General features: G+C 43.9%; 1 long non-coding RNA gene across 2 annotated transcripts; it reads left to right on the top strand.

The window, feature by feature from the left end:
• The first annotated feature begins 10,006 nt into the window (after positions 1-10,006).
• LOC122390135 lies at positions 10,007-13,669 on the top strand. Of its 2 annotated transcripts, none has more exons than XR_006258093.1 (2): positions 10,007-10,040; positions 13,135-13,669. It is a non-coding gene; the product is annotated as an uncharacterized LOC122390135 (long non-coding RNA). The 2 variants fall into 2 exon arrangements; XR_006258092.1 differs by lacking the exon at positions 10,007-10,040 and adding an exon at positions 12,771-12,823.
• The last annotated feature ends 2,752 nt before the right edge of the window (positions 13,670-16,421 follow it).

The following is a 16,421-nucleotide window of genomic DNA, read 5'->3' on the forward strand; positions in this document are numbered from 1 at the left end:
TAAGAGAGAAAATTATCAGATGTTGAGTAAATGATTTGTTTAACAGGTTCTAGACGTGTAACAGTTGTTAAACGTCTACTGTGACGATTAACAAACTGTTAAACGTCTAGTAGACATTACATGAAATATGTCGGCGGCACGGGATAAAATTATTAAACCGCTCGTAGGTAGAAAAATCTTTTAAACGTCTCGCCTATCGGCTCGACGTTTAAAAGATTTGTTGTAGGGGAGAGTGGGGCAAAGCGGCCACCCTAACGCTTCTCATGATGCCAACGCTTGATTTTTAAACTTGGAAAGATCGGTGGTCACGCTTTTGCGAGGCTTATATCTCAGCAACCACTTGACCGATTTACATGCGGCAATTAGTAAAGAAGCTTCATTCCTTCTATCAAGTATTGGATTATTCCTGATGAATGTGGGTGACCCCTTATGCACGTGCTACTTGCAAAACGAAGAGGTGTCAGTTTTGTAACAATTGCAATATCGGGCCGATTGCGCTGAAAGTTGGCATGTACAGGGTGTCCCATAAGATCGTTCTCACCTAAATTTCACTTTTAGGCGTACTCTTGTTTTACAACACGTTCAGCGTAACTCGCAAATTAACCCGCGCCCCACTGGGGTGGGGGGGGGGCTATTCAATATTCATAGCCCCCTGCCGTTTTTCTACATACTGCAATAACTTCTAAACCGCTTGATGTATCGCCGCCACACTTTCAGTAGGGGAGAGTGGGGAAAGATGCCCAGGGTTTTACTATGTCATATATTATTCGAAAATGACGATCGGAAAGCAAAAACTTGTAGTTTCAACGGAAGCCGACATCATTTTTCTCCAAAAATATCACACTTTCGTGCTTGAACTATGATAACTTTTTTTGCTATTAAGCATTTTCCTGAAGAAGTGAAAGGGGGCATCTTACCCCACAGGGTGGGAAAGACGCCCCCTGGCGTTGGGTAAGATGCCCCCTGCACTATAAGTGACATAAATGGGCACGTGAATCGCCTGAACGAATCAATAGTCCCTTCGGGCCTGCAGTAGACACCAAACGTCATCGTAAGGGCCCTCAAAAGTAGTCGTAAGGGGCTTCAGAGGTCATCGTTAGGGCCATCATAGTCCAGCGCGGCCAAACAAGCCTCCGTGGTGGCGTTCGGAGACCACTGTGGTGCCCTTATAGGTCTTCATGATGCTTGAGGGCCCTCGAGCCCATCGTGGGGACCTCAGATGCCAGCGCGGCCCGTGGAGCCAACGTGGGAGCCCTCAAAGGATGTCGTGAGGGGCCCTGGAGCCAATAATGTGGCCCACAGAGGCCGTCGTAAGGGCTCTCAGAGTCAGATGCCTCCCAAAAAGTCGCTGTGTGGGCCGAGAGACCGGCATGGGGAGTACCCGACCGTACTGGACTCTCAATAGTCCCAGATCGGCTTTTGTCTCTCATCACAGGCATGTAATAAATGATTTGACGGGCTGCTTGAAGGACAGCCTACGGATTTAGGGGGGCGTCTTTCCCCATCAGGACAGGGGGCATCTTACCCCAAGGTACCGAGGTAACATTAAATCAGTACAATTTGTTAGCCATAAAACTACACCCTGAAACAAACTGTTTGGGACACGGTACACGCATGTTAATTTATCACGACTATAGCAAGGGACGCAAAAATTATCTACCTTCTTTGATATTTACAATGTTTTGACACCAAAATATTTTTTGAAAGCAGCAAATAAAAAGCATGCAATCACCAGCCAGCCGTTGCCCAACTGAGCCTCGCAAATTTTTGTGCAGTTAACAAGGCAGGCTTCCGCTTTACGCTAAGAACATTAATTTCCAGGTTCGATTCTTTGTTTTGCCGCTAGAGGGGGTGGGGCGTCTTTCCCACCCTGGGCATCTTACCCCACTCTCCCCTACCTTCGGCTGCATCAATTTGACATCTTGTGTCAAAATTTGAACTTCGTATCCATCATAGGTCGGCCGGAAATGACGTCAGAGTGACGTCATGTTCAATTTTTGGGAAAACACGGCCAATGAACTTAGCTAGCTAACAGGATATCAACATTTTATACAGCACGTATGGTATGTAATAAAAATGAAAAAGAGCTTACTATGCCGGGCTTCCCCCGGCTTCCTCTAATTGATTCGAGTCGTTACCGGCCACCAAAAGCACACAGTCCCCAAGCTCGATAGCTAAGGGATATCTTATAAAAGTATGATGCTTGTATATCATTAGAAGCGAGCGCAGTCGTACTTTTAGCCAGAAAATAAATGTTCGGGTAATTCTGGGACACCCTGTAGGAACCGATGTGGTTCGCAATAAAATATATGCGTTCGTAATAAATTGCTAAGATAAGGTCAATGTTCAGGTCATTCGAGGGCATCCATTGTCCATTTGGCTCGATTATTCTAAAAAAAATATTTGATTTCAACGTTTTAACTTTACCTTGCACGAACAGAGGAGCAGAAGCGCATACAAATAAGTGATGGCTCCCTTATAGCCATAACGAGAGTACGATTCTTAGATAAACGGAAATAAGTCGGAAATTTGAACCCCGACGAACAGTAAACCATCCATGAGAGGCTGAAATCGTTTACGAATGACCGAATTAAAAAAAGGTGTAGCGGGTCCAAAACTACGGTTTCATTCTTTACATGCTTATTACTGTCTGGTGGGGCAATGTGAGGGGGTTGTAAACTAATGCAAATGCATGGGTTGGATGGTCTACTTTTTACTTATTTAGTGTTAAAAAAGTTCATCAGGTTTCAGGATTTGTGGGCACAAACTATAGGTACACGCTATAAACATTTTATTAAACAAGGTCATGTAAAGCGACTTGATTACGTCAACAGTGACACATGTAGGTACGGCCAGCACTTTGCGGTCCAGCGAGCCCGGCCGCAGCCGGGAGGGCGGGGTGCAGGAGCGCCAGACCGTCTGGGAGGTGGCGCGCACCCCTCCTATTCACAGCGCAGGCCCGGCTCGCCTAACGGTCACCGCTGCCACTACCGTTCACATACTCCCCCTGTCATGAGACAGCAGGGATGGGAAGCTGATTGATGAGGATACCCTTGAGGTGGGTCCGAGATTTGCTCCGCTGCCCGGTACGCTCTTACAATGGGCACATCCGATGGTCGGCTCAGTGGCGGGGCCCGTCCCTTGCGCTGCCCCGGCCCACCGGGGGACCTCCTGTGGCGACACTCAGTCATCCATGAAGTGAGCAACTGGTGCAGCCCAAGATGAAAGCTACTAAAAATCAGCTATAAACCTATTTTAACCAGATCGCACCGAATGTCACAAAATGTGTTCCAGATAACCGTTCTAAAAATGGGTATTATCTTGTCATCTACACACTTCTTTGGGATAAACTAACTACCTGTGTTTACTTGTTGATAGGGTGGGTGTCAAGGTCACATGAAGCTGCGGAGACGATGGATTTTAAGGTGACTCCGACTCAGGCTCAGACTCCGACTACGGCAAAAATTATCCGGCTTCAAAAATCGCCTCCAACTCCGACTCCGGTTGCCCAGCAAGTCCATATAATGAAATAAAATTTATTGTCGGATATCTTTTTATCTTGCCTGAAGCGAACTTTTGCGCGTTCCAAGGCCAATGTGGCAAATAAGTGCCTACTTTTTAAATAGCATGCATAAATAAAAACAGGTTTTGACGCAGCAGCCTTCTTCAGATTTTTTTTCAATGAAAACGCTGGTCCAAAACGGGGGTATGTCCTTAGCTTCAACAAAATCAGATTTTGAAAGGTCAACAAGCAAAATATCATGAAGCAACCAGGTGTCGGGCATGACTTTGAGCAATGCAGTGTTAACTTCGGAGTCGGAGTCGGTAAGATTTTAGCAACTCCAACTCCGACTCAGGGCAAAACTTCCGACTCCGACCGACTCCGACTCCGACTCCGCAGCCCTGGGACTCAGGTCAAAGTTATTTTCCTTAGATGACCTCGTTTGGCGTTTCAAAACGTCTCAGCGTAGTTTTTATGAGCTGATTACAAATTAAGCACAGATATAAACATTCCGGAACTAGTTCTGGCAATATGTTACAAAACTGACAGCGATGGTTTATAGTTTATACCTAATGGATAGCCGTCGGGACGCCGGTTGACCTGACCTGACCTCGTTTGATCTACTCAAATGGATGAACACATCATCATTGATCGTAATAATTCTTAAGTTCGAAATCAGGACTCCAGAAACATAAAGCATCACTTTTAGAAGTTCTACAAGATCTCGATTTTCCCGATATTTGGTCATTGACCTGACCTTCGGCTTCCAGGTCAGACTAATGACCTATGTACAGGGTGAGGCAGAAAGATTTACCTGTTTGTTTTCAGTCCATGACTGGAAAATGTATGAACGGATTTTATTAAAATTTTGCATGCGGCCTCCAAACTGACTTGTGCATTAACATTGATATCGTTTTTGCATTTTGTCATAATTTTTGATGAGCTATGGCGAAGATTATAATTAACCCTCGCCCTGGCAGGGCGCCCGAGCTTTTTTTGCGATGCAAACCGAACTAAGTCGGATCGTGCTTAAATTTTAAATGGCCTCTGGGGCATTCTTCGCGCAACTTTTGGTAAAAAAAAAATCGGGTCATATCAGGCCACCGAGCTGCGACGTCATAATAGTTACAAGTTACAACTTACAACCTCCGACCGTTTTTGACAAAATCGCACATACCGTAACTGGGCTTGGTCTCATCGACAAGAACGAAACTATCCCGTGTAATTTATGCTAGAATTTGGCTATCAACTGACCGGTGTGCAACGAGCATATATGTATTGATACTCGGCAATGGTTATTTTTGTTGTTTTGATTTCTTAATATAGGTATGTTTAGAGCTGTTGTGGCTATTTGTTTAGGCACCAAACAACATCAGTGATAGCGAGGTTATCGTTTTATTGCGTGCAAAGATATGTAGATTGTAGACTGTTCTAATTACCGCACGGTCGGGGGTAACACACCGTGACTTGGTGGAGAATTGAGGTTATACTTTTCCAGGTATGCTCAGCTCAGTTTAGTTTAGTTCATTCAATCAATCATCCATAGGCACACACCCAATGATGGATGAAGTCATAATATAAAACAAAGCTTGTCCAAAAATAAGGCTTGCATGGTGAAAGGAAGTAATATTTGCGCTACTGAAACAGTTTTTCTTTCTCCAGGGTTGAACTGGAATTTTGTGTGACAGAGTAAGCGTAAAAATATGTTACAAGTACCACACCTTACACTTCTCTTGATGCATCTAAAATGACCGTCGTGATGCGTGCCACGCGTGAAAAGTCAAGGCTGTTTAAGTCCTTCCAAGGACAATTAAAATGGATACCATCGGCTTCCACACGCCACGCCCGCTTTCCCTGTAGCTCAATCAGGGGACGAATCGCTGGTTGGTTCTTTTGACCCCTCCTTCCAAGGGCGTCGCCGACGGGGGGGGGGGGTCGCGGGGGTCGTGACCCCCCCCCACTCGCGAGAACCGGGGTGTCGACCCCCCACTTTTGGCGATGCTGAGTTTTCTTTTTTCTATCATGTCAGTGAAGTTGGCGTAAGCAGCCTCAATAAATACAACGTCAGACTCAGAATCGCTTCAACAGCTCCGTAGCCCTATTGCTTATAGGTCAATAAGCGGTGGGCGTGGAACATCAGCATAACAATATTTTAACCCTCGCCAGGCGAGGGCCTTTTCCATAACACGGACGGCGAGGGGGGGTTGGTTGGTACGACCCCCCCCCTTGCGATTGGCTTCTATGGCACTAGAAACACTAAATGTACAGGGTAGGTGGGTCCATAGGAGATCTCGCCCCTGTAAAAGTTTGGTGACTCTAGGTCAATATTTAGGGGGGTTTTGGGGGGTATGAGTGCAAAAATTTTGCTTAAACATGTCAAACGTTTTTCGGTTATAACTTTTTACCTAGTAAAGATAGTGCAAAAATATAAGCACCAGTGAACTCAGGACGTCCGTGCGCATCGAATGATATACTTTGTTACCCATTTAAGTGAACTTTGGAATTCAGTTGCCGCTAAGCTAGTCCAATTTTCCCCTGAGCTTGTAAGTACCGGCTTTTGTGACCTGGTGACCTGACCTGAAAAGACTGGGACTTCAAATTTTCAGGATAGGTGCGAAAAGGTTGCCCCAGAAGGTATGCCAAATTTGGCGGCGCTACCCGCCGCCGTTTTTACGTTATTTGCGAAAAACCTTAGGGGGGGGGGGTGCATCAACCCCCCTCGCCGGGCGAGGGGGGTTGATGCCACTATAGCCACTATTCTAGTCCCTTTTTATCCCTCAAACGAATGAGCGCGCCAAAACTGACCCAAGCGTTCGTCTGATTGTCAAAATAATGGTTGCAGTCGATTCGTCGGATGACATATCAGTAACTACGAGGTACCTAACTAGCCTCAGCAGCCCTGACTACCCTCGGACCTGCCTGAGGTAGCCGGGAAATGGGGTCAGATTGTGGACCCCTCTCGGGCTTTCCCAATAAGACGCGCAAAAAGGAGCCTATTGCAACGGAACTTCCTGTGACCTCGAGTTAATCAATTTTACACCTACTCTAAAAATTTATTGGCCATGATTCGAATATAGATGATACCTTGGTTCACTTTTTTGAGTTTTATTTGCTTCCACTTACAAGTGAAGTTTTTGGAACTGATTTCGAGTTTAGCGCCCGTTTGAACATAAAGAAGTAGTTTTGATAAATGGTGGTTATGTAGTAACATGTTACGAAGCTATCGTTGGTGGTTGTCACCCACTCTATGTAGATGGCCGGTAGGAAGCCTGCTGGTCGACCTGACCTGACCCGACCCGATCTACCCCAAATGCATGGAGTCATCATCTTTGTCCAAAACTAACATCGAACTCGTACCCGGAACCCCGATAACAGCTACGGCTCACAAAGTTCTAGCAGGCCAGCTTTTTTCTACTTTTGGGAGTTGACCTAAGATGACCCGGCCAAGACCTTGAAATTGGGCATCATCGGCTTTCTCTCATCACGGGCAGCATCCTAGCGCTTTTCCGCGAAGCTCTACCTCGATCAGGGGCCGAAAGTATACCTTCAGCGTTGCGTTGGTAAACATTTTACCTTAGCGACCCGTAAAACACGAATAAGAGCTATTAGTGACACAGAAAGCGTACTCGATAGCTTTTTTAAAGCTCTTTCGCCAACTTCGCCTCAGATAGGTATGACTTCGGGTCTATGGCTTGTGTGCCACAGAGGCCATTAACAGTTAAACGGACGGATTTTGCCGAAACATTTGTTCTGTAACAACCTATATGATTCAGTGAATGTGTATGATATTCATGTTAGGTATCACCATCGTGTTTGTTTCGTCGAAACACGTCGCATGGCTTACAATTTGAACTTAAAGGAAATAGTTCACTTTTTAACATGGGTTTTGAACTGGAATAGCTGTTCCGTAGCTTGGGCTGAGACGAGCATAAATCAGGAGCTTTTACAGCCCAACGATCACCCTAGGCAAAGATATTCTATTTCTCGTCCCGAAAAAGGTGTCTTGCGTTGAGGATGTGTGCCTTGCATATATTTCCATCCAGTATGAAAAGAGCATGGGTCCCGAAAATTCTTCAGAAACTAGAGAAATTATCTACGAGAACTCTAGAGAAATTCTCGTACTGATCAATTAGGACATTCAGGGGAACATTATCAGATCGAGCAGATCGCCCAAATGCCGGTGGCTGCGATAATTTCTCTGTTTCTGAAGAATTTTCGGGACCCATGCTCTTTTCATACTGGATCGCGTGTGCCTTACAGAAACTGAAAAGTTCTTCCTATATCAAAATATAGAAAAAAAATCTTTTGTTATAAAAAGGTTTTATTTTCTTTGCTGATTATTTTGAACATAAAAAATCATAAATCGTTGCAAAAAAAAATATTTTCGTGAAAGTGAACTATTTCCTTTAAGAACTTAACTAGAAAACTTGACATCAGGTAGGTAAAGGTTAATCAATGGTCATGTCCTGACCGGAAAAGAACCCGCTGCAAAAATGTGCGATCGATCTGTGTTGCTGAGCTGAACACTTGACACTCCAGCACTGAACACTGGTGCTGAACACTGAACACACACTGAACACACTCCAGGTGCTGTCATCGCTCTACAGCGTCTCCATCAAAAGTTGTTGTCGAAAATGTGTTAGAGACCTTTGATGACCTAACTAATAGTAATGACTGACCATTCGAGTCACCACTGGTCATTAGCTGCACCTTGTCTCTAAAATGAGCAGAGGTGCCATGGCTACAAAAGTATCTCATAGCGTTTTTAGCATATTCGTTCAAAGCAGAGGGCATCTCGTGCATTTTCCCATATCTTATCATGATTGATTGGTGAGGTCACATATTTGACCTGACTTCACTTTTCAGATGTAAAATCCCAGATTCATTAACTGTTGGCACTTATAATCCCATTCATTACAACAAATTTCAGACTTATAGGAGATAATTTTTTTTTAATAAATTTAGCTCGAATGTTTGAATGGACATTGAATGGACAGAGCCGGAGCCCACGCTAAGCAGAGCTTGTTGCGTAGACCCCGATCCCTACCGTCCGATCGTGCAATTCCGGGTATCGGGATAATTTAGATGCCAAAGTTTAAAGGGACCCTCCCACCTTCAAAAAAGTTAATGAATTGGCATGAAAGTGATGTCGCTCGGTTCAGAAAGAGCGAAAACGAATATCTACCAAATTTCACCGAAAAATATTCACCGGTTTTCAAGATATTAGACTTTTACTTTTGTTTACTTTTTGGGATCTCCGCTGTTCCTAGCGACTTTATTTGAAAGTGCGGCATTTGTTGCGCGCAAAGCAGCATATACCACCGCGTGCTACAAAACGTTTTAGTCAAACATTTAACGGACGTTCGAGAGCCTGATGACGTCATCAGATTCCCGTAATGGTTAAGAGATAGGGACCACGCTGGTCCCACCCTGCAAGTAAAGGGAAGAAATTTCTTGAACACCATAAAGCTGCGGGGGTTGCGACCAGGATAAATGGTGGTTTCTGAGCCTGGCCGCAAACTTGGCTATCTCAACTCAAAACTAATGTTAAGGTGGGAGGGTCCCTTTAACGTGCCCTTCAAAGCCGGACACGGCCTGCCCCACTCAACTGGCTTCAACTGGCTGCGGCTGCTCACCAACCGCAGACCATCCCCGTCAGGAGTCTCAAATATCGAGCGCCGGGGCGTCTCGAACCCGGGCTCTCACTACCGGGAGTCCAATGCTCTACCAACTGAGCTACGGGACAGGCAAATCTATGGGAATGACAAGATTGCAGCTTTTAGAGGCATTAAAACTGAACTGAACATGACATTGTGACCTGACCTCAGGTGGCCTGTGCTTGATTTTTATGCACGATGCAAAAGTGCTGTATGTAGACCGCTGCTTTCGTGGCGCTGCGCGCCGAGATTTTTCTCAACACATGAAAAAAACCGGGAGTGTGGCTAATAACACCTCTACCCAACAAGACGAAGACCGGAAACCCGACCCCACCCCACTCAAAAATCCGTGGCGACGCCCCTGCCTCCTCCCCCTCCTGCAATTTAAGTAGCCGCTGCGAACACTAATTCGTGCAAGGGATCATTTTCACTTCTCCTTCGGACGCCGCAGCACGCTACTTCCCGCCGCGCGGGGGGCCGAGGGACGCCACCTCCCGCCACACCGGATGACCATCGGGCCTGGGCGCCGCCGCGGCGGGCGATGGACGGCGCTACCTCAATTCAATCTCGAGAAAATCAATCACAAGCACACTGCCAAGTAGTGTACCAAGGTGGTCCAAATTTGTATCCGCCCCTCCTATTGGTCAACGTCACGGCCGCCACAGGGATGCATTACGTCATTCCCGTCTGCCAACGACCAATCACAGTATGGTACTTGCGTCTTCATGGTCCCTTCAAATCCTGGGGCCGAACGTAACCTGGGCCCCTGTGTAACCTTGGTCCCGGTGTAACCTGGGTACAACTGTACTCTGGTACTTATGAATGTCACCCGTTTCACGAGGTTCCATGGTGTTCTCCCTTCATTTAAAGACTTACAAATTGTGCTGGCTAAGTATTTAATAACTATCGTGTGAATTAAAAAATTGGCTCTTCATTATGCATGGAATTGTTTGAACAAAGGCCTTTCTGAGTAACTGTGTGCAAATTTGCAAACTGCTGTACTTGACTGGGTGGTGGGCCAGCCTCATGCTGTCTCATTCTTTCACTGTTGCGTAACAATGTTTTAAAAAAGAAGTTTCAAGGAATTTTACCAATTGTGATGCATGGTGACACCTTTTGACTTAGCTGTGAGCATATTTGGTATAATCGTATTGCAAAGATTGCGTACACCGGCTTTATCTATTTGCAATGGCAGTTTTCGTACCGTAAAACGGGGTGTTAAGGGACAGTTTTGAGGTGTTTTGTTATATTACTCAAGAAGGGTTGGAGATAGAAGCATCAAATTGTCAGCATTTTATGTGGAATTTGGTGCTTTACATGCCTGCCACATTGAAGTTTTTAAGATTTATACCTGCATATTAATTGTTTATTATTTTTCATCACTGTCCCTTAGCACCCCAATGTGGGGTGTTAACCCGCGAGTTGCTGGGGGGGGCGTTAAACGCCCCCACTTTTTTCGCCGGGCCATAGCATAAAAACGGCGCGCCGCAGGCGCGCCAAATTTTGGGTACCTGTAGGGAATTGATTGAAGTTTATTGTGACAAAGTTTCAAAAAAATCGGTTGGAAAATTTTTGAGATATCGAGGTTTTAGTGACGTCATGATTTCTGAGTTTTCGACAAAAACGGCATATGTTCAAAAAATCATATAAAATCACAGAATAGACATACAGACATGCCGTAAACGCCATTAGACTGCCAATACCATGATCAATCAAATGGCTATCTTCGATTTTTGATTATCGTTCCGCATTTTCCATAATCTTGAACTGAATCTTGGCAATTTTTCGTGACTACTTTACGACCATGATACATGAATTTTTTAAGTTGAACTTTTTTAGCCAAACACGTACACATATGATAAAATGAATGTCACCATCGTCTTCTACGCCCCAAATTACCTATTAAACATGTGTCACAGGCTGCGAATATCAGTTTTGATTTTCGGGGATATGTGCCTACCCAGTTGACCTGACCTTGACCCTGACCTATGCTTGACTGACCCCTACATGGAGCTGAGACTCTTGTAGGCCTTATAAGATGGATTGTGCACCGTTTTGACAGAGTTTATGGTGAGAGTCGCCCATTGCAATGTCCTGAAATCCATGCTACTGAAAGCCCGATTTCAGGTGTTTGACCTGACCTTGACCCGACCTGTGACCTCAAAATTCAACTTTAAAGTACTCATCTGAAGCGTCTCGTCGCGCTCTTTCGTTTGCCGCCTCGTGCGTTTCGCTGCGCCTATTGGTTCTCGAGTTATCGGCTGGGGGCGTTTAACGCCCACCCCCAGCAAACGGTGGGTGGCGAAATACCCCAGCAACTGCCGGGTTAAGGGACACCTATATTATTCCAAGAAATGGTCATCGAATGCCCAGAATTGGGGTGTGGAAGGGCACACAATTTATTTATTGAAATGTTTTGCATATTCTGTCACAAAACAAGTCAGGTTCATTCACCACTAATGACCTTTTTAGCCAATTACGTGTAATGCAGTTTACGCTTGTGGAAAATGTGCTAATTATAAGGTAAACAGAACCAAAAAGTAATCTTCTGTCATCAATAAAAACCCATGTTGAAGCTTGTCACTTGTCATTATGTTGCCCTCTTTGTTTTAGCCTTTTTATGATGACATCACATTTACTTACATCAGTCTCCATTGACCCATCATTGTAAAAGAGAGTGTTGAGATGTTTTGTTACATAACTTAAGATGTGTTAGAGATAAAAGCATGAACTTGCCAGCATTTTATGTGGAATTTGGTGTTTTCCATGCCTACTTAATTAAATTATATTTAGATATTATTTTTTATTTTTCTTCCCTGTTCCTTAGCACCCCACATCCACCTCAAAATATGCATGTATCCGGAAAAGAGGAAGAGGATGATGAATGAATGGGTGGATTTGCACAAGTTTTTCAGGAAACATGTGCAATACATGTGACAATACACCTATGCATTCATTTTCCCTGTACACCCACTAGTTTATGTAGTACACACAGAGTTTTGGAGATGTTTCAATTTTGTGAAAATGTAGCATGATTTTCAAATCCATTTTTGAACCAAATCACTTGCATGAAAAACCATACCATTTTCTCCTCTGGTCAAGAGCAAAACAGTGTCAACTACCACACTGAAGTTTTTATTGAACCTTCTCAAATAAGGAAGTTAATATGACTCAAAGTTTTTCCCATGCAACTGTCCCTTAACACCCCACTGTCCCTTAACACCCCATTTTACGGTACGACATTTGTGTATTGTCTTTTCTATGTTGGTCACTACTCGTTTGTATGTATTTTTAGAGCCCTGACAGGCTGATGAAGGAAGACTGAAGTCTTCTGAAAGCTATCATTACTAAGAAATGAAGCTGGTGTTATGACTTATGAACAGTGAACAGTGTCCCAAAATTTTATTTCAGTGTGAAAAATTGTTCTTGAAAATTGGAGATGAAAGTGGAAAATTGATTTCAGTTGGATGTCATTTCCCACCCAAAACTGGCAAATTTTGGGACATTGGTTTTGAACAAACTTAACAATACAATATCACTGTCCCAGGCTCTAGCTGAATAACATCAACATATAACATAATGCTTTGTGTAAGCATCTCGTACAAATGTGTTGCTGTGATAATGAAATCAAAACACATGCATCCTGCATCCATGAAAGTGGATAGTAAGTAGAAAGAAGCATTTGTTGCCACATGTAAGTGATAATTGTGCAATTTCTTGGTAATTTTAGTTTGTATGAAAACACGTAAGATTTAGGTGATTGAAACTAAACATGGAAGATAATTTTTAGGTCAATTTTTACTTTTTCTTTTTTAATGTTGTTCTTGATATTCCACTTCACTCAAAGCACACCAGTTCATAAGTTATTTCAGGGCTTTCACAATAGCCATGTCTTTGTGGTCAATCATCCTCAAAGCAGCCTGAGTCAATTCCATTCATAACTTCCTTAGCCATATATCTCTGATCCTTTTTCAGGACAAGACATGCACTACTACATGTATGCTGTGCCTGGCTCAAGATTCCTATATGTAGCCAGGCTGCCCTACCGACACTGGTAAAATGAATGCTTCCTTGAACAAAGCTAACCAAAGGTGCCATCAACTGTCTTAATCTGAACAGGAAGGAAGCCTAGTTTTCAACATAGACAACAGCTTGTGTGAAGCTGTCACTTTCAGGGTGTGCACCACCCAGTGTTCATTTGTTAACATCAATAATGTGTGACCACGAAAGGAAACCCTTCTGAAGGTAACATCTCTCGACCATTCTAAGATCCTGTTAACAATCCACTACCTTAATATTAACAGGTCTTTTAAATAACCATGCATTAACTATTCCTCTGATAATGCTTGTTATGTTTTCAAATAGGTTAATGTTCTTTCATCCTGATTTTTCAAAGATAAGTATCACTTGAGTTTGTTTTTATTGCAAGTGTGATGCATGTAATTTCATCTTCATGTTTTCTCAGATCGAAGATCCTGCTCGCAGCTATGCCTCATTGCCTACCATGGCCTCATTGCCTCTTTGAGGTTTACCGTAGTGTTCTCCGTCTGATTGTTATGTGTTGAGGATGAGCTGAATGTTACTGATATTGATACCTGATATCTAATTGTGGTCAATGTTTTGTAATACCGTGACATTTTCCAATGCCAAAGTTTATTTCCAACGAGCCAAAGCTTATTTGCATTGCACTTACGAGCGGTAGTGTGATGTGTAGGACGTGTAGTAAGTAGGTACGATTGGGAACCACTTACTCTGTAACCCAAAGTGGCATGTTTGCATATATGAGAATGTTCAGTGTTCATCGTCTTCAGATAATAAAAGCATTGGCATACCAGGAAGTGGATTGTTCGGTAGTCGCCTAAAATGGTATCAGAACTGCAATTTTGACATCATCGTGTTCGTGATGCTCAGCCACGTCGAATGATATGCTTTTTCTATGGGTGAGGTCAATTTAGGATGTTGACCTCCGTCCAATGTCAGGTCAGGTCATTACCTCATGATGAGGTCAAGTTGCACGTTATTCAATTCGGAAGGTCTTTCTGAGTCTATTTGTGTCTTTTCCGTCTAAGATCACTGTCAGCGCCAAAATAGCTGTCTCTATATCCCCCCCCCCATCGGCTTATAATGGCCAGATCACCTGACCGACCTGACGTTAGGTGACCCTTAGGAGAAATCCAAAGTTAACGCTTTTGAGAATTAGGGAGTTTGATAAGTTCTGTAAGTTTCATCTACCTGCGATAGATCTCCTTGAATTGATGGAGTTGCTATGTTACGACGTTTTCTAGACCGTGCAGAGGTTCACTTATGACGTCATAGGTCAGTGACCTGACCTGACCTGAAAATGAGGTTGGTGCCACAAAATCCGGCTTGAATCAAAGGTCAGGTATACCAACTTACAACCCTCCATCACCAGCGCGCTCACCCCTACTTTACTTTGCAGCAATGGTTTGCCGCACATTGACGATAAAAGTTTTGATCTGTCCGAGATTCGAACACAGGACCTTCCGATGTATCAAAAACATGGGGTCATATATAGACGAATATCTCGAAAACGGTTGGATGGGCTTGAACTTTTCGTCCAAAAATGGAAATAAAAATGTTGTAGCTATCTTTTGACATACTTTGTGTGTGGATGCCCACACTACGAAACCTTGAAAATCGAGCGCGAAAAGTCGCATTTTAACACGCAACCCTATGGGCTAGTAGGAAAAGTCACGCCCATGCTGCCATATGACTTTGGAGGGGGCTGATACAGAAGATTTGCAGTTTCTTTTTCTCATTTTGGCTGTTCTTTCTTCCTCACCTGGCTCAAAATTATAAAATATGTTAAAAATTAGCTTAGAATCTTCACATTAATTCAAAATCACGCAACATTTTTGTGCGTAGTTTACACCACTGATATCAAGAGCTTGATAAAATATTTGGCGTTAATTACGTCGTTTTATGAAACCCAAATGGCATCAATTGGTCCGGAATCGAGCATTTGCCGTAAATGAAGCTCCGTACTTTCGATGGCGTGAATTACTCCGGTCTCCGGCTTTATGAAACCGAATTGGCATCAAATACGCCAAATCTGGCATAATTGACGGAACGCCGTAAGTAATTCCTTTTATGAAACGAGGCCCTGGAAAAGGTTTGAAGTGGCTGCAACTCTGCGAGTTTCGCTACAGAAACAAGGTCCCCTTCGATGGGGTGCGAAGGGCAAAGTGAGTGGTGTCAATGAGCCTGCTGGTGTGACGCCACTATATTTGCCACTATTATGTCGTAATTTTTGCTTTAGAAAATGTGCAATTGAGTACCGGAGGTGCATACAGGCACCTGAGGTCACCCAAGCGCGGCAACGCAGAGAATAACAGCGTTTGCGTTGGCTAATCAGGGGCAAGCTGTCAACTGGTGAGAACGCATTGATATGGTAATGGGTCACGAGAGCTGTTTGACTTACCCAGGAACAGATATGTCATATATTGCCGGTTTGTATGATCAAGTGAGGGGGGATACAACTGCAATCTGTGGACACGTCTCCTTACCGGTTTCCAGCTTACTGATGTGGCTAGACGGTCTCTCCGGAAGGGGAGGTGCTGCCATTCATGTGTCCAAAATGAGTTATCATTGGGAGGATGTTCTTTAGCGCGAGGGACGGCAAATAAATGCGTTGATTTCTTATCTTTTAGGGCACCAAGGTAAAAAAGACGAATACTACCTAAATGGCGACTATGCACTCTGATTTGACCTAGTTTTCGTCCATTATGCAATTAAAACCATCACAATGTTGAGGGGGTCGGCGTACCCATGAAAGATCGAGAAGATAATCCACCCTGCGTGTCGCAGCTGTGGCCGATTGAATACTTGTGAGGCTTTGTCAAGAAAGAAATATATCCAGGGGACAAGACTGTAGCTTTGGACCGACATCTGAAGACGGGAAGGCGGGAATTATCGGTCTCGTTTGACGTGGAGGTGCCGCGACGTTTGATGAAGGGGGTCGGGTGGCGCGTGCGGCGTGACGTGAAACATGGTGTGCTCAGTGTGCTGCGCTGAAGATATTTGATAACCAATAGAAGGATGCATAAGCATGCGAATTTTCGACTATCTAAGTTACAAAATACCCGAGATATAGGCCTTTAAACTTTCTCATTAATTAGTAGACACCCGTTAGTCCCAAAACAAATTCAAACACTCCCTGACTCAGCAAAACAGTCATTGTCTGGTGCATACACTGAAAAACATGGTAATTATGATGAGATCTTTTAAATGAAGAGTTCAAG

Source organism: Amphibalanus amphitrite, unplaced genomic scaffold, assembly GCF_019059575.1.
Source record: "Amphibalanus amphitrite isolate SeventyFive unplaced genomic scaffold, NRLGWU_Aamphi_draft 000383F_arrow, whole genome shotgun sequence".
Lineage (NCBI taxonomy): Eukaryota > Metazoa > Arthropoda > Thecostraca > Balanomorpha > Balanidae > Amphibalanus > Amphibalanus amphitrite.